Source organism: Phoca vitulina, unplaced genomic scaffold, assembly GCF_004348235.1.
Source record: "Phoca vitulina isolate PV1807 unplaced genomic scaffold, GSC_HSeal_1.0 scaffold25, whole genome shotgun sequence".
Classification (NCBI taxonomy): Eukaryota; Metazoa; Chordata; class Mammalia; order Carnivora; family Phocidae; genus Phoca; species Phoca vitulina.
Window position 1 is genome coordinate 34,065,781 of NW_022589728.1, and position 19,716 is coordinate 34,085,496.

The window sequence follows — 19,716 nt, forward strand, 5'->3', positions numbered from 1 at the left end:
TTACCCCAAAGATACAAATGTAGGGATCCAAAGGGGTAGGTGCACCCTGATGTTTATAGCAGCAATGTCCACAATAGCCAAACTGTGGAAAGAGCCAAGATGTCCATCCACAGATGAATGGATAAAGAAGATATGGTGTATATATATACAATAGAATATTATGCAGCCATCAAAAGGAATGAAATCTTGTCATTTGCAATGACGTGGATGGAACTGGAGGGGTTATGCTGAGTGAAATAAGTCAATCAGAGAAAGACAATCATCATATGATCTCACTGATATGAGGAATTCTTGATCTCAGGAAACAAACTGAGGGTTGCTGGAGTGGTGGGGGGTGGGAGGGATGGGGTGGCTGGGTGATAGACATTGGGGAGGGTATGTGCTATGGTGAGTGCTGTGAATTGTGTAAGACTGTTGAATCACAGACCTGTACCTCTGAAACAAATAATACATTATATGTTAAAAAAAAAAAAAAAGAAGATAGTAGGAATGGAAAAATGAAGGGGGGGAAATCAGAGGGGAAGATGAACCATGAGAGACTATGGACTCTGAGAAATAAACTGAAGGGAGGGGAGTAGGGGATGGGTTAGCCTGGTGATGGACACGTAAAGACACGTAAAGAGGACAAGTACTGAATGGAGCACGTACTGAATGGAGCACTGGGTGTTATGTGCAAACAATGAGTCATGGAACACTACATCAAAAACTAATGATGTAATGTATTGTGATTAACATAACATAATAAAATAAAAAAATAAACTATATTAATTAAAAATAAAGTATGGCAAAATCGCTGGATAGAAGATCAATATACAAAAATCAGTTGTATTTCTATATATGAACGAAATTAAGAATATAATTTCAATCTTAAAAAAAAAAAGAATATAATTTCATTCACCATAGCACTAAAAAGAACAAAATATTTAAGAATAAACTTTATAAAAGTGCAAAACATACACTGAAAACTGTAAAATTTTGCTGAAGTAAATTAAAGAAGACCTAAATAAATAGAGAGAGGCATTTTGTATTTAGAATTAGAAGAGTCAATATTGTTAAGATGGCAATTCTCTCCCAAATTGATCTATAGTTTCAACAAAATTCCTATCAAAATTCTGTAATGATAGAGATGCTAATAATCACTACAATGATAACCATATTACAATATTTAAATGTATCAAATTAACATGTTGCATACCTTAAATTTACACAATATCATATGTCAAATATATATCAATAAAAAAAAAACTGCTGGTGGGCTTTTTTTTTTTTCCAGAACTTGACAAACAGGGGCACCTGGGTGGCTCTGTCAGTTAAGCTTCCCACTCTTGGTTTCAACTCAAGTCATGATCTCATGGATCATGGGATCAAGCCCCAGCACTGGCTCTGCACTCAGCTGGGAGTCTGCTCAAGATTCTCTCTCTCTCCCACCCCACCCCCAAGTAAATAAATAAATAAATCCTTAAAAAAAAAGAAATTGACAAATCCTAAAATTTGTATGAAAAGGCAAAACACTTAAAATAGTCAAAGTAATTTTGAAAAATAAGAACCAAGTTGGAGGACTTTCACTTCCTAATCTCAAAGCTTATTATAAAAAATAGAATAATCAAGATAGTCCGGTACTGGTATATAGACATATAATTATACAAATTATAATAACAGAATTGAGAGCCCCAAAATAAAGCTTTTTATTTTATTTTATTTTTTTTTAAGATTTTTTTATTTATTCATTCGAGACACAGAGATACAGAGAGAGAGAGAGAGAACATGAGCAGGGGGAGAAGCAGAGGGAGGGGGAGAAGCAGGCTCCCTGCTGAGCAGGGAGCCCGATTCGGGGCTCAATCCCAGGACCCTGGGATCATGACCTGAGTGAAAGACAGATGCTTAACCATCTGAGCCCCCCAGGCGCCCCAAAAGCTTTTCATTTTAGTCAACTGATTTTTTTTTTTACAAAGGTGCCAAAGCAGTTCATTGAGTGAAAGGATAGTCTGTTCAACAAATGGTTCTGGGACCATTAGATATCCACATACAAAAAGATTGACTTAGACCTTCATCTCAGACCATACACAAAAATAAACTCAAAATGGACCATATATTTGAATGTAGGAATTAAAATAATAAAACATTTAGAAGAATATATAGAAGTAAATCTTCAAGACCTTGTGTTAGACAATGACCAAAAGCATGGTTCATAAAAGAAAAAATTGTGAAAATGGACCTCACCAGAGATTAAACCTTTTGTACTTCAAAGGCACCATTAACGAAATGAAAAGACAAGCAATAGAGAGCAAGCAAATATTTTCAAAACACATACCCAATAAGGACTTGCACCCAGAATTTACAAAGAATGTTTGCAACTCAATAAGAAGGTAGTCCATCAAAACTGAACAGACATGTGGACAGACATTTACAAAAGAAGATCCATGAATGGTTAATGTAAAAATGGCACAAAGATACTCGATAATATTAATTATTAAGGAAATGCAAATTAAAATCACAATGAGATCAATTCACACCTATTGGAATGGCTATAATAAATCAGGCAGGCAGTTACAAGCATTGGCAAGGATGTAGATAAACAGGAACCCTCCTACATTGCTGATGAAAATGTAAAATAATGTATTCATTTTGGAAAACAGTTTGGTCATTTCTCAAAATGTTAAACATTAAACTACCATTTCACCCAGGAATTCTACTCCTAAACCCAAGAGAAATGAAAATATATATCTGCACAAGGACTTGCACAAAAATGTTTATAGCAACATCATTTATAATAACCAAAACTTGGAAACAATTTAAGTGTCCATCAACTGGTATGTAGGGAAAAAATGTGGTGCATCCATACAATGAAATACTATTTACCAACAAAGAGGACAACCTACCAACACATGGTCCATCATGGATGGGCCTCAAAAACATTATGCAAAATGAAATACTAAGCCAAAAATCTACATATCATATGACTCTGTTTATATGAAATGTCTAGAAAAGACAAATTTAAAGAGATATAGAGTAGATTAGTGCTTTTCTGGGGCTAAGGACAGGAGAAAGAATGAACTGTAAATAAGCATGAGGGATCTTATTGGAGGAAAGGAACATGTTCTATAACTGTTTTATGGGAATGGTAATACTATTTGGTAAATTGGCTAAAAGCCATTGAATTGTACACTTGAAATGGATGAATTTGATAATATGTAAAACATACCTCAATAAAATTTAAAAAAAAAACAAAGTGGGGCACCTGGGTGGCTCAGTCGTTAAGCGTCTGCCTTCGGCTCAGGTCATGATCCCAGGGTCCTGGGATCGAGCCCCGCATTGGGCTCCCTGCTCAGCGGGAAGCCTGCTTCTCCCTCTCCCACTCCCCCTGCTTGTGTTCCCTCTCTCGCTGTGTCTCTCTCTGTCATATAAATAAATAAAATCTTTAAAAAAAAAACGAAGTATAGTAACATGATATGTGAAGGATTAGTTGGTATTTTCCCTTATCCCTCCTGGCTTCCTATTGATCCTCTCAAATATAACTACGTGCAGAAAAAAGTATGTATTTCTTCAAGTGATTTCAAAGATGAAGAGGAAAAAATGGATGCCAAATTCTTCATTTCTAAGCTTCAAAGACCCTTTCCAGACAGAAAATATTTTAAAGGAGAAAAAGTGATCTGAACAAGCCCCCATTAGATAAGGAATCTTCTGAGCAGAAAGGAGGAGACCTCAGAGGGGGAAAAGAGAGTTATACACACTGTAGTAGACATGTCTCTTGTAAGGTGACCAGCTCCAGGACTTTGTGTTTTCATACTGAAAGTCCTGCATCCTGGAAACTCTTTCATTCTCAAATATGGAGATTTGGTCACCCTACTTTTAGTTCATACCTTCTGAGTCATATCCTGGGGGCTTGGTGCAGGGCTGTTGGTGGGAAACCAAGAATAAAAGAAACATGCGTCCTGGTTTCTACTTGGGATTTCTGAAAGACAGGAGCCTAATGCACCCTCAAGGAGATAGGAAAGGGTGGGGAACTAGACATGGTAATGTGACATACTTAGGAGTGAAAAGAGACCTACACACCATCCCAGGACACCTATGGTACCTGTCGGGTGGAGAAGGGGGTCAAAAAGTCCCTTTGGGCCCCACATGTGGCATGGAAGCTAACTCATGGTTATCTTTGTGGATGTCCAAAATTGGGATGAAGAGAGGCATATCCAACAGAGCCTATGTGGACCATCCTCAAAAGAGAAGTGGTAAGAATGGGCTCAAGGAATTGCCAGGGCTATGAAGCAGAGTAGATGCCAAGATAAGGCCACATTCTACCCAGGTTGCTGTTTGAGAAAGCATCATTCTTCGCTTTTGCCATGAATCTGATAGGATAAATTATATAGAAAGTAAGGGTCCACTTTGGGAGTGAACAAATCAAGACCTGGATGAGATCAGGCCTCTCACACACCACCCACGGTGCCAGATGCATAAGCCCCTAAAATTGAAAAATCCACCCAGGGAAAAGTATAGCAAAAAAGACTGAATTGGCAGCGGGGGGCGGGGCTCCTGAATATAATATAAATTTCAAAATTAAATACTGAAAAATAACTGAATTTATTTATTTTTTTTTTTTTTTTAAGATTTTATTTATTTATTTGACAGAGAGAGAGACAGCGAGAGCAGGAACACAAGCAGGGGGAGTGGGAGAGGGAGAAGCAGGCTTCCCGCCGAGCAGGGAGCCCGATGTGGGACTCGATCCCAGGACCCTGGGATCATGACCTGAGCCGAAGGCAGACGCTTAACGACTGAGCCACCCAGGCGCCCTAACTGAATTTATTTTTACCTCGAAATGACTAAACTAAGATTTCTGCCTCAGGTAAAATAAGAACTTTGAGACAAAAATCAAAGTGAATTATATAGACAATAAAGGAATGGACATATGAGGAACTTCTAAAGCAAGAACTCTGCCTTCCACTGAGGTTCTCAAACTTTAACTTTCAGAGAACGTGGCAGAACAGTTGGCCTGTAATTTGCATGAAGATAAGTGCTGACAGTCATTGAATCCCTGTGTATCATTTGCAAATAAATCTAAAAGTGCCAACACCATCACTAGTAATGAAGTACCAGAGAGTGAGACGCACTGGGAAACAGCTTATTGCATGTACAAGAAGATTTAATGAGGAGACCTGGGTACTCATTATATACTCATTTTAATAATTTACAGACTGGGAACAAAGGTTTACTTCTACAAACAGTGATTTTAAAATTAGAGATCTTTCAACAATCTTGCCCCTGAACTTTGGATTCTGGCTAAGTAATGTCTGTTCAGGTTTTCAGATTAATATGGGCAGAGAAACATTGTTTCAATGCATATATTCTAAGTTTTCTTGAATTTAGGGAAAACTGGAAAACGTGTTCTGTTTTGTTTCTCTTATTAATATACCATCTAAGCGACCATTCTTATGCAAGGAAATGGTATAGGCTTGCTTTCAATATGTTTTACTCAGCATTAAGCATGTTTTCTGATCCTGTTCAGTTTAAAACACTTAAACATACCAAATTATGTTACTTAATCCTATCTTGTTTCTCAGACACTGACAGAGTTACATCATTTAGCCAGTAGGTATAACATTAAAATACATGGTATTTTTGTACACGTGAGTGGAAAAATATTGGCAAATAATCCAATGTAATTATCATTTGTGATCTCATATTTTGGCTTGGACCAAAAATCCACAACTGTGACATAATGACATGTACTTCAAACAAGGATTGTATTTCTACAGAAAAAAATTGGGGGATAATTATTTGAAACTAAAAATTTTAAAAATGTTTCCACTACTGGCTCTGTTGTGTTACATGTTGGCAAAATCACCCACAAAATGCATAAGGAAAAAAATGTCTGCCACAAAAATACATAAATACTAAGAAAAATATCAATATTCTTTATGAAAAATATATCACATTACACTGATAATGTAAGAAAGATAGAAACATGGATAATGAGAAGACTAAATAAAGAAAAACACTGAGAGGAAAGAAAGAGTTGGAGAGAATGAAATAGAGAAGAAAGGATGGGGGAAGAAAGAAGATCTAATTTATCCTTTTGCTATTCATTAAATTGTACTATTCAAATCTCAAGAGTTCTTTCAAAGTAGAAGTTTTTATATTGATCTATAGTAATGTTTTAAGGGAAATGAATTTATAAAGACCACCTTTTGTATAAAATAAATACAATTTGTCCAGATCATATGAGGTGGTACTTACAATTAGACTTATAAAGGCAAAGATGGTAAATGGAAAGGGGAAATAACAAACTAGTAAATGCACTTTTCAATTTTGAAATTGGTCTTGAAAGTTTTCACTGCATTGAAAAAATGGGACAATGTCCAGTTTGGCTTCAAGATCATCCTCCTCTAAGTCTTTGGTATAACCATATTGGGTATAATTATATTTTATTGTATGAGTTAGGACTACATATAAATCAACTTATAAGAAATCTGGGTGGCCTTTAAAAATATAGTCATCTTTTTTCTTGCATCAGAGGAAAACTGAGGTAGATATCAGTTCTGTGGCTTACCTCCATTAAGGTTCCTAACAGTCACAAGATGGCTTCTAGAGCGTTGGCAAAACACCTGCAACCAGGGCAACAGGAAGAGGAGAATGGCAGTGCTGCCTCGCATGTTTCTTTTGCCAGAGAATCAAGAAAATTTATGAAAATTCTCCAGATCCATGGGTAGGAAAAACTGTTGGGTCAGCCAGCCAACAGTTGTCAGCAATAGTTTTTTAAGATCTGTTTTTAATTCTTTGTCCTAAGATCCTAATTATGAAGTAAATCAAGTTCAAGAGCTCCATAATAAATTATAAGAAGTTTATTTCAAAAGAACTAAATATTCAAGGAAGTAGGTTAACCTTTAGGTTCCTACTTTGTAGTGTACCCAAAATGCCAATCATACCTAGTGTTGCAAACCTCTTTCTAGGAGAACTTGCTTTCCTTCAACATCTGTGTCTACCAGGAAAATATCTACTGGCAAAATAAACAGTGTTAAATTCCAACCAACTCACCTAGAAAATTAAATCAATTTCCTTGCTGATTAACAATGTTATTAGAAGATCAAAACCCAGTATTTCATATGAATATACCAAGTTCTACCAGAAATCCCTTTACAGAAAAGAATACTGAAATATATTTTTTTTCTGGACCAAAGTAGCATCATTTTTTAAGTGGAGAATAGTGCCAAAGTGTGGCTCCCTAAGTATTTTGAATATTTATCCTCTAGTTTTATTTCATTTCTTTTTCGTGTTTTACAACATTTCCACATGACTAGCATTCTAGAAGATATCTCAGCATTGCAATCATTTTTCTTCTTCTCCACTGGCTTCACATACAGATTTCTCAGGGAGAAAGTTCACAAAAATAGATTTAGAAATGTTGGAACCTATCTTCCAGGCCTAACAAGAAAGGAGCAAAGCAATTGGATCATATTAATGCTTCTTCTAGGAAATTATTAGACAAGTTAGGTAAAACGAATTAATGAACAATATTAGAGATTCTCGAGTTGTCTATAGATGAATCTTCAGGCCTCTCTCTATGACTGTCTCTGTTTCTGGCTGAATATTCTGATGGAGGCAGAGCCTGGCCAATGAGGCCTTGTTCTTCACCTTTGAGGTGTTTTGTAGAAAGAGTGATTCCACTGAATTCAGGGAAATCCATGGGCCTCACAGGGCTGTATGCTCACACCATGTTTATGATTACCTCGATTTTTAAAGTATAGCTCATATTGAAAAAGTCATGAGTTTGTTCTGGCCTCTAGAGACAGGCAAAGGCAGAATAGTTTTTATGGCTCTGTGTCTGTGGCCAGGGAAGGTCACACACATAAACTAGGAAACTATTTTTGATAACTTGGACTTGGAAAGACCAGCTGAGCTCTCTGTAAGCTATTTAAAACCTGCTCTGGATTCTCAGGCAGCACCAGATCTTCTGATTACATGTTTACAAGCCAGTCCTTAAAGATCTGTGTGTCTCTTCACTCCACAGCCAGGACACCTAATGCTATTCACCTTTAAAGTGAAATCCAGATACTAATGGAATAATCTCCATAAATATCTGTGCATGTAGATGAGTGCAATTAATCCTATTTTAGAGACCAGCCAATAAGCTCTTTGTCTAGTGTCATCAGGAGGATCCACATTAAATCTGAGTTCAAATCTTTCATTTTTCCAACTTAGTCAAAATGCTCAGCATAAACTTGATGTCCTGGAAATAGTCTTTGAAGAAATATAAGATACATCCTGAGGAGCATGAGAAGGCAGTGGTTAAGTTCATATACTCCAGAACCAGACTGGCTATGACCCTTGGCAGTTTCCTTGCTCTCCCTGTGCCTTAGTTTCCCCATTTTAAAATGGGGCTGATAGTAATAAGCACAGAATAGATTTGCTGTTAGTACAGAATGAGTTTAGTGTTTGTAAAATGGTGAGAACAACTCTCTGGAACATTGTGAATACATCACAAGTATTAGCCATCATTAGCACAAAGCAAGAGATTGTGTTCTCCAAAATTACTTATTTCCCAAAAATAATTCAAATACATTTCTCTCTGAACAAAGAAAATTGGCGTTGCTCTTCTGTGATACCAATGATCTATTTCTTTTATCTTGCTCTGGAATAAAGGTGTCCCTATCAATTGTGAAATAGGGGGTGTAAAGATTTGTAACTGCAAATATCGCAAAAGTCTGTAAGTAACTTTTATTTCTCCACAACTGAAATTAATTTTATTCTAAAGCCCTAATTCGCTTCTTTGGTGAAAAGTTCATTCTTGCCAATTCACGGTAACTTAATCACTTTCAGTTTAAAACTCAATCTCTTATGACTCTCAACTCTCTCTTCTCCTTTGCCCCCTTATACCCTTGTGTAAAGTTTTTTTTTTTAAAGATTTAAAAGGGGGCAGGTAGGGGCAGAGGGAGAGGGTGAGAGAATCTCAAGCAAACTTCACGCCGATCGCAGAGCCCGACGCAGGGTTCAATCCCATGGCCCCAAGATCATGACCTGATATGAAACCAAGAGTTGGATGCTCACCCAACTGTGCCCCCCAAGGCTCCCACCCCTGTGTAAAATTTTTGAGATTTTATAAGCTCCTGAGAGATTTGTCTTGTGCCTGTGGGAGAGGAAGGGTGTTCTGAGCTCTCTTAGGTATGACTGCAGTTAGGGTAAAGCTTGGGCTACTTGACCTTGGGCATTACCTCTATCTCCACTGTCTCCCATATTGTCCTCAGCTGGTGTAACATGGAGTCTGTTGCCTTAGCATGGCTAGTCCACCCTGCAGACCCTACTCCAGGCTCCATCACCTTAGCCCTGGGCTCCTTTCTCAGATCTTAGTTCCTAAACAAAAAGATTTGGGCATGGGGGTGAACTAGCTCATGCTCTTTTTCGCTCAAACATGCCACACCACCATTGCTATCAAAGCCACCTCTTGGTGCTAGACGACATTAGTCATCTACTTCTGCATAACTTATTACCCCAACACTTAGTGGTTTAAAACAACAAATATGTATTATCTCACTTTCTGTTGGTCAGGAATTCAAGAGCAACTTAGCTGGGTGGTTGTTGGTCAGGGTCTCTCATGAAGCTGCCATCAAGATGTCAGTAGGGCTGCAGTTATCTGAAAGTTTGGCTGGGGCTAGCAGACTCACTTCCAAGGTCACTCATGTCACTGTTGGCAGCAGCCCTCAGTCCTCACTGGCTATCGGCCAAAGACTTCTGTTCCTCACCATGTAGGCTTCTCCATAGAGATTCTGAAGATTCCTCAGGACGTGGCAGCCAGCTCCCCCAGAGCAAGTGATCTGAGAGAGAGAGCAACAATTTTATGTAAAAGACTAATGCGTTTTACTTGTAAAACAATGTTACATGAGACTCAATGGTTTATGTGGCTTCTAAAGCAATTAAGGGAAGTTTGATATCTAGAATTGAAGAGATGATAATCCTGCTCTATGATTATTCTCATTTGTTATTTAAATAGCTGCCAGACATTGTGAATTCGAAGCCGTGAGACTGAATCTGCAAAAATGGGGATAACAACAACAAACTTTAAATCACAAAAATCAAATTTTGCCATATAATTATGGTACTTGAACAGGAAATTGATATAAGTGTTATTTTAAACTCAATCACACACAAAACAACATTGTTTCTTTTGAGAATTTTTTTTTTTTAATGCACACAGGAAAAAAATAGAGGTAAATATCCTAATATATCAGCCTTCTCCCAGGACTAAAATAGAGAAAAAATGTTGATCGGGCAAATGGCATTACCCTCATCTTCAAAATACTATCAGTAGAAATATTCAGGAAAGCTGAAGAGAGCATTTTATTTTATTGCGATTATTTCCTCTTAATTGAAAATGATTTACAAATGCAATAGAGAAAGTACAGGAAGAAAGGACCAAATATGGATGACTCTTTTATTTAATGAAACAATCATGCAGATCAATATTAAAGAGATACATATTGTTTAAAATAATACGAACCTGCAATAGAGGAAGTGTGAATTTAGACACATTTACATAGCATCTCATTTCAGAAATAATGTATTCTAGTATTTTCCCCATTATTAATTTAGCAGACATTTAATCTTTATTGGGAACATGGACCATCCTCACAAAGCTGTGTTGTTGTTGTTTTATAGCTTCCTGCTCTGGTAGCAATTCGTCAGCTACATCAGATAAAGAAGCCTTTGATAGCAATTATAAATCAATGATTTTCATCAAAACAAAATGAAATGTAATTGAAAGAATACTGAAAGTAAATGAGACATATCCCGTAGGGAAAATATTATACATAGATCACATGGAGACATGATCATTGGTATCTAAAACAAAATAGATGAATAGTTTAGATATGAAAACCCATAAAAAGATATCTGCATATTTCTCTGACAAAACAGAAAACAGCATCTGGGTTAATGACCTAAAGCAACTTAAACTACCTCTGAGGTTGTACAATGAAACTGAATAAAAGGAGATGATTTCAATGACCTCACTGATATGAGGAATTCTTAATCTCAGGAAACAAACTGAGGGTTGCTGGAGTGGGGGGTGGGGTGGGAGGGATGGGATGGCTGGGTGATAGACACTGGGGAGGGTATGTGCTATGGTGAGCGCTGTGAATTGTGCAAGACTGTTGAATCACAGATCTGTACCTCTGAAACAAATAATGCAATATATGTTAAGAAAAAAAAGAAGAAGAAGAAGATAGCAGGAGGGGAAGAATGAAGGGGGGGAAATCGGAGGGGGAGATGAACCATGAGAGACGATGGGCTCTGAAAAACAAACTGAGGGTTCTAGAGGGGAAGGGGGTGGGAGGATGGGTTAGCCTGGTGATGGGTATTAAAGAGGGCACGGTCTGCATGGAGCACTGGGTGTTATGCACAAACAATGAATCATGGAACACTACATCAGAAACTAACGATGTAATGTATGGTGATTAACATAACAATAAAAGATTTTTTAAAAAAAGGAGATGATTTCAGAGGGCATCTTTGTCAGAATTTTGGTTAAAGGGAAGGAGCACTCGTGAGTCATCAAACCCCATGTATGTGTCAGGATTATGACCACTCGCTGCCCTAACCAACATCTGCTTAAGGAGATTTGGTTCAAGGCAACACAAGTAATCAAATCTCATGCTAGAAAGCGTTCAGGTGATAAGCCTAGAAGACATCAGCCAGCTGTGTGACAGTCCGAATGTAGCAGGTTACTGGTATGATTTAAGAGATGTGTGGTGGGGGGTGAAGAATAAAAAGAGATGCTTGCACCAACAATTCCCTCAGCCAGGTCTGAGCTTTCTTACTTCCCCTCCCCCAAATACCTCCACTGCTAGAGCCACTGTTTCAGGTAAATCTTTCACCTAATACGTTTTACGGCAGTCAAAAACTAAGACTAACAAAGAAACAAGACCAGGCAGAAGATAACAAGGACACACAAGACAAAGGTTAGCCAATTCTCCCTCATAACTAAGGCTAGTTTTGCCACTTTTAAAATGCAAATGTATGTCAGGTAATAATGATAATCATAAAAGCTCATCTTTATTGAATGTGTACTATGAGCTAGACACTGTACTAAGTGCTTTGCTGTCATTTATTCATTTATTCAATTACTAAGTGCCCAATACTATTCTTTGTACATGGGTTATGGTGATGAAGAGAGTAGATACGATCCAGGCTTTCCTGGATATAATGCATATACTAGAGGGGAGAAGGCAAACAAGCTGATAAACAATATATCAATAGGTGGTAAAAGCTATGTGGAAAATAAAGGGAAAGATGGTTAGAAAACAATGTCACTATCTCATTTAATATTCAGAGCAAACCTAAGAAGTACAAGTGAGAAAACATGAGGTTCTGAGAGGTTAAGTAACTAGACCAAAGTCACACAGTATTTTTTTGACAATGGGTTAACAAAATTCTTTAATAAAATTTCTAAAAATGACTACTTCAAAATTTTCTCAGCTTGAATTGTTTTCCTTTTCCACCCCCAAAGAAAATGCAAAATTATCAGCACCTACACACATATACACTCAAACGATAGCCAAATTCTCTACACAGGACTTCATTAGAGTTTAAATTGCTGAAAAATAAGACAATTCCAAGAAGTGATTGTAGGGATGATTTTTTTTTTTCTTTGAAAAACAGGGGACAGACAGTGAAGCTATTTAGATAAAACTATTTTCTGTGGTTGTCAAAAGTTTCTTAAAGGCCTCATTTCAACTAAAAGAAGATCCAAATCCGAGTTGTCCCTACCTTCCGCTTGCTAACAATCTTTAGGGATATGTTTTCTTCCTGCTCCTAAGGGAAAAAATTGGATTTCCTAATATTTTCATTTTCTATGAACACTTGAAATTTGGGGCAGATGTGTCCAAATCAATGTGAACTTGACTCTTAACAATTGTGTGGCTTTCCTGGTTATTTTTATTTAATTGTGTTCACTCTTTGATGAAGGAATGGGACAAAGAATAGCAAAGAAGAAAGGGAGAGACAATACTGTACCTCTTAGAATTTCTAAAGAAGGACAAATCATAGTGTGGTGCTCCCACTGCCAGTCATAGAAACCTCCCAGTGCTAGCGGTAGGGTACCTAGCATTCTTTGCTTGTCCCTACATAGTCCTTACCATGCTGTATTTTCAATTCTTTATTTTCTAACCATTCCATTGGGCCATGAACTACTTGATGGAAGGGATTCTCTCCCATTCATGTTTATATTCACAATATCTAACACAGTCCCAAGACCAAGGTTGGATGACTAAATTAGCAATTAAGTTAGAATTTGGGATAAATCATTTTTGAAGCAGACATCCCAAGTAATCTTTGTTCCAGGTGTTCTTTCCTACAGCCCAGAATACTCAGAGAGCATAGGTTGAGAGCTCTGACAGCAGAGTCAGAAATCTAAGGTTAGATTCTCAGTCACAGAACTTGTTAGTTGTATGCCCATGGCCTTTTACTCAACTTCTCTAAGCCTCAGTTTCTTTATCTGCAAAATAAAGATAATAAAAGCATCTATATTTTTGCTTATGTATTAGATATGATAATTTATGTTAAATTCTTAGCAATAAACCTAATATTTTGTAATTGCTTCATACATCTTGGCTATTATTATTGTTATTGGTACTTGATACAAGCTTATAATTAGAGCTTCTTGCCCTAACTAGTTTAAGTCAAGAACTTTTTAACCAATAATTCTCCATAATAAAGGCATGGTTACCCACTCATTCTTTCTGTTGAAATCCTCCTTATCCTTTGAGGCACTGAAGACCAAACAGTTTTTGCAGACCCTAAGGTAAGAAGGCTAAGATGGAAATTATAAGTTGGTAGATTGACCTTTTGGGGTAAGAGTTCTCAGAGCACCACTTAAGAAGGTGCCTATTCTACTTGCTATATGATTAAGAAGGAATCCAGGGTGCTAATTCAAGAGTGATCCATTCATACGTTTCAAATGTCTATGCATGACTAGCTGCATAACTGTTCAGAAGCAGAGTTAAATCCTAGGATACAGTTTCCCTGGGGGTGTGTCTGCTCTGTCTTGTGCTCTGAGGAATTCAGTAGCCCTAGTTTGTCTTTGATGGCATCAACATATTGTCCTTTCATAAAAATATGAAAATTTTCAGCATGATGAAATTAAAATGACATCATATGGTTCAGACACTTTAACAGCTTCACTGAGTTCAGTTTTTAAAGTGTTTATGTTTATGTTATGTTTATGAGGTGTTTTTGTTCTCTTTCTAATGCAGCATACAAATAATCTCATTCTTAGAGTTTCCTCCTTTCTCACTTACTGTTCATGTCCAATAATGATATTGACGCTGGTTGCCCCTGGATACCCTTACTTCTACACATTGTCCTACACTTTTCTGCGAAATCACTGTGTATAAAGAATTTTGAAACAAAACAAAGTAGTTTCAAAACTGTGTCTCCACAACATTTGACTAGCTGAAACAAAACAAAACAAAACAAAAACCCAGACAATGAAACAGGTGCCATCTAATATTGTGTTCTTAACAAAAATGATGAGAAGGAAAAAAACCACAAGATGCTGAAGCAAAATTGGGCAAACCTGTGTGGTAAGGCTCTTAACCCTCCTGTACTGACCATTTCCTATTCATCTCATTAGTAAAGGAGCGATCCTTCACCCTAAATAGTGTGAGATGGCTGAACACATGACACCAAACACTGGAGAGATAAGAATGATAGCAGTTCATTAGTCATGTAACTCACACCCAGGGGAGGAGGACACCATATGCCTTGCAGGGTCACACGGGGATTACGCTCAGGAGCAGAGTGAGCCAACAAGAGCTATGGAAGTCAGGCTTTGTAGTAACAAGTGGATGAGGTGCCTTCTGCTTCACACTGGAGGATGTGATTGGCTTGTTTCAAAAATTTTGCAGAATAACATGGAAGTAAAATTCATTAGGTTGATGACTAGGTGCGGTGCAGCTGGTCCAGCTGAGAGGGGAACTAGCTGTCTTACCCCTCTATACTATTGAGTCCACAAATCCCTGAGAATTCTCTGTAATATTCCAATACTTAGCTTTTGGAGTAAAGCTAAGTGAGTCATCTTATTTTGTCATAGAAATGAGTGATGGGAGAAACTGGTTCAATCAGGGAAACTAACCAAGATGAGTCACACCAGATTGAAGAATGGATCAGCAGCCTGATGGTACTCACTCTTTACAATTATTTTATGATTACCAAAGCAGGGAGTGAACCTGTGTTCACCAAATCCACCTACTGTTCCTCTGGAACACACATTTTCTCTGCATCTCCAAGCCACTTTGCAACTACCTTAGGGCCATGAAACTGAGATTCAGCCCATGGAATGTGGGCAAAAGTTACAAATGCCACTTCCAGACCCATGTGAGATTCTCTACCTTCTCTTCCCTTTCCCTAATGACCATAAAAGTCACAGGTTGAAGATGATAGCCTCACAAGATAAAAGGAGTTTAGTCCCTGAATGACTATGGTCCTCTTCCCCACAATATCCTCATTGGACTAGAACATAAGTGAACTATTATAAACTTTTATTACTTCTTATAGCAGATAGCTTATCCTAATAGATAAGCCCAGTACAGAACATTAAGAAAACCTAAGATATGAGAACACAGCCTAGGTATTGTTACAAATACTGGATACCATTTCCTCTGCATAATCCCTTTCTCATAGCATGCCATGTGCTGTAGAAAACATCTTTAAATTGTATCACAGAAAAGAAAGTCAACTCCTCTTAGGGACAGTGGAAAGAGAATCAAGAATTAAATATAATAGAGCAAAGACAAGTTCTGAACAATACTACCTAAACAAGAGAAAGGTGAAAAGAAGTGGAAAGACAGTCTACGATGTTAATAAATAAAATAAGAACTAAAAACAAAATGATAAGAAAAGAATAGGAGAATAAACAAGAGATTAAAGGAATTTAATTGTGGGCCAAAACAGCATCATTACAGATAAAGCAAATAAATTAGAAACAGAATAGACAGAGATGAAAATTGAATTACTGAAATAGACAAAAAATTTGAACAAGTCACCAGTAAAATCAATCACTAGATAAAAAAAATAAGAAAGGGGTGGTGGGTATTGAAACAATCAAATATAAACAAATAGGTAAGGAGCATAAACATCCACAATTCAACAGAAGGCCTCCTGACCCTAGAGAACTTAACAAATGCAACTAAAAGCCTTCAAAGAACTACTACCAACAAATAACCCTCAAATAAAGAATGATTTCAGCACACTGAACACAAATGAGTAACACTAATCAAGCCATAGCTTAGTACAATCATTATATTTTAAAAATAAAGAACACAGAAGAAAAAAGGGGGAATAGACAAAGAGAAACAAAGAAAGGAAAAGTTAGGAAAAGAAGAAATTTTTTAAGCCTCAGGCAGAAAACAAAAAAAAATCTCTGAAAAGGAAAAAGAAAAAAAAAAATGAGGGACAGCATGACCCAAGCCAAAACATAGGGGAGAAATATATGAACAAAATTTCTAAAGGAAAAAAAAACCCATACAGCCCAAGGAGATTACACTCAACCAAGATGTCAGAACATCAAACAGACCATACAAATTTGAAGGAATTCTAGGAATATAGAAGTCCTGGGTTCTTACTGGGAGAAAAGAAGAAGAAGGAGGAGGAGGAGAAGAAAAAAAAAAAAAAAAAAAAAAAAAAAATCAAATTACTGAACTCAGAAATGGAAAATCCATGTAAAGAGCCTGGGGATGGGATGAAATCCACGTAACTCCAGAATAAATACTAAACTAATGTGGTCAAAAAGCAATGGCAGGCAAAACAGTAGAAGTAATATACAATCTGACTGTGCGAAACAGAGTTCCACTAACCAGGGGGGATGCAGGCACCAATGTGAAAGGAGACGAGTGGGAGTTAGGACCCAGGACTCTGGGCTCAGATCTGAATTCTAGCCTTGCTGCTTTCTTAGTAGTGTGGCCCTGGGCAATTATTTGAATTTTTCTTAGCTTAGTTTTCTCATTTTAAAAATGGGGATGATATCTCTACCTCATGGGCTTGTTTTAGGGATGATGTGATTTAATACACTTAAGGCATGTAGGATAGTGCTTGCACATTGTAATCACTCAGTAAGTGTTAGCTATTGTTAGTAATGACCTCATTTCCCATAGCAAGGACTTCAATCGATACTGCTTAAAATGGAAATAAGTAATTTTTAAGAATGACTCCAACTTCTTAATGTGTTTTACTATCTTTTGTAAGCTTAGAGAGATCTTTTAGAATATAATATCCCAGCAATTATTTCTCTTGAACTCAAATAAATTTAAATTTAATATTTTAATTTAGACTATAATCTCATTAAAAAGTTGCTTTCACCAATTTATATACCTATGTTTCCATCTGTATATATATGTGTAGAAAGACATCTGGGCTGAAGTTATTTTTATACAGTGGGATTGGCAGTAATTTTTTTAACTTTTTTTAACTTTTGGCATTATTTAACTTCTTTATATTGATCCTGTGTTATTAAAATAAAAATAATATTACATGAGAACAAGGAAATTGTTTCTTGCGCCCCATAGATTAGGTATGACCTGAGCCGAAGACAGACGCTTAACCAATTTAAATTTAGCTATGGCCAAAATTGGTCTAAGAGTAGGCATTTTAAATAAAAATAATGTAGGTCACATCTTATTCACTATACTTTATATGGTTTCCACATCCAAATAAAACTCTTATGTAAAAATTACTTTCTATTCACAATTCATTCTCTTGAAAGTCAATTGATAATTATTCATACATAAATGCCTTCAAATTTTGTTACCAGAAAAATCAATCCTGCTTTTGTCTAGTTGAACATGTTCCTAGCATGGCTAGATCATTAAAATCCAACATCTTCTACTCTTCACATAATTTAAGAACAGAGATGAAACTAAAAACCCTTAATAGAGTCTCACATAAACTTTCTCAAACCTCTTAAACATTCACTGAAGAGGTAATAGTCATGTATTCAAAGGAATTAGCTTTCAGTGTTTAGAGTAGATAAGTAAATGAGGTTTAGTGTTTTATTTAAGAAATTACTAATTTCCTGCCTCCTTAGCGCTCTCTCTTTTCCCAAATTTCCTTATCTTCCTCAGATATGTTACTCCTATTCTTAATAAATGTTCTTACCTTTGAGATTTTTGTGGTGCACATTCTTATTTTTTGTCCATTTTCTCTACTTAACAGGGACTCTAAAACACTGCTCTATCCAATTGTCATTATCTTAAAGACTTATTTTCAAACTGACTTTTCATTAAATACCCACAAGAATATCAGGAGTTACTGATTTTTTTACATGTGTTTCTATTAATCTTCAGTATATATCTTTCAAGAGCAAACTTGTTTTTTTTTTTTTTTAAAGATTTTATTTATTTATTTGCTAGAGAGAGAGCGTACGTGAGAGAGAGTGAGCGAGAGTACAAGCAGGGGGAGCTGCAAGCAGAGGGAGAAGCAGGCTCCCTGCTGAGCAAGGAGCCCGATGCGGGACTCGATCCCAGGACCCTGGGATCATGACCTGAGCTGAAGGTAGCCGCTTAACCGACTGAGCCACCCAGGCGTCCCTCAAGAGCAAACTTGTAAGAAGAAATAACTTAGAACTGTTGTTAATAAAAGGGAATAAAACATTATCTTCTTAGAGCTTGAACCTAAGGGACAATAGAATATATGTTTGTTTGTTTGTTTTTTATTTCAATCCAAACTGCCTTTACATTACCCTTGTACAGGAAATATTTTATTTCAAATGAACAATGATGCCTATGTCAACAATGAACACTGACATTTTTCCAACTGCGGCTCTCTGACAGATTCATTCCTACTGAAATAGCAGTAGTGGGGAACAGACTAGAGGGTATCTTGCCTGTTAATAACTTTTCTAAAACGGTCTTCAGGGAAACTGATGTTGACTTCCATTCTGCTCCATCTAGCAGTGGAACAAGAAGAAATTGGCTCTGATTGCAGCCAGAAAGATTTACTATTATGGAAGTTTTCTTCATTCTGTTCTCCCCTCAAATTACCATCCTATCATGCCTTTCTTTCATCACAAATGTCACAAAAATAACTTCCTCTTTCTACCATGTAATCCATGCAATGTCGCTTCCTTCTCCTTTGTTCTCAGAGATCACTAGTAATCACAAAGCAATCCCAAATGCCCTCCACCTACTTCAGCCTCTTTAATTTCTCTGTGGCATATGACTCCTTTGACCTTCCTTAATGGAACTAGACTAGTTCTCTCTGAACATAATTGTCTAGTGTCTCGACTGGACCTGCATCTTAAGAGTAGGCATTCCCTAGCCAATGTCATCTTCCCTTTGTCTCCTTCATTGCACACTTCCTTCAAGATTTTAGTCATTTCCGTGGCGTTATAGATATCCTAGATTATAGCCTGCTTGGATTAAATGCCAATTTCAGTACACATCATGTTGTTTTGTTTTGTTTTTTTCCTGTCTCCACAGCCTCACTTCTATTGTTTGCTCTGGCTAAAATGATCTCTTCAAGATCATTTTTCAAAACTCAGCTCAGGTTGTCACCTTCTCCACAAAGCCTTCTCCAAATGGAAGTGAACATTATTTCTATGAATGTCCATAGTAATTTGTTTCACTTTTTTTTTTTTTTTAGTGAGAACATGAAAGTTCTCCTTAGAAAATTTCTATTATACAATACAGTATTAACTATGCTTACCATGTTATACATTAGATCCTCAGACCTTACTGTGAA

At 36.8% G+C, this 19,716-nt stretch overlaps 1 long non-coding RNA gene across 1 annotated transcript in view; it reads right to left on the reverse strand.

The window, feature by feature from the left end:
• LOC116643066 overlaps window positions 1-19,716 on the reverse strand; it is a 41,030-nt gene that overhangs the window by 4,543 nt on the left and 16,771 nt on the right. The window contains exon 2 of the long non-coding RNA XR_004301469.1: window positions 9,521-9,800. This is a non-coding gene — a long non-coding RNA (uncharacterized LOC116643066). The remainder of the gene's footprint in view (window positions 1-9,520; window positions 9,801-19,716) is intronic.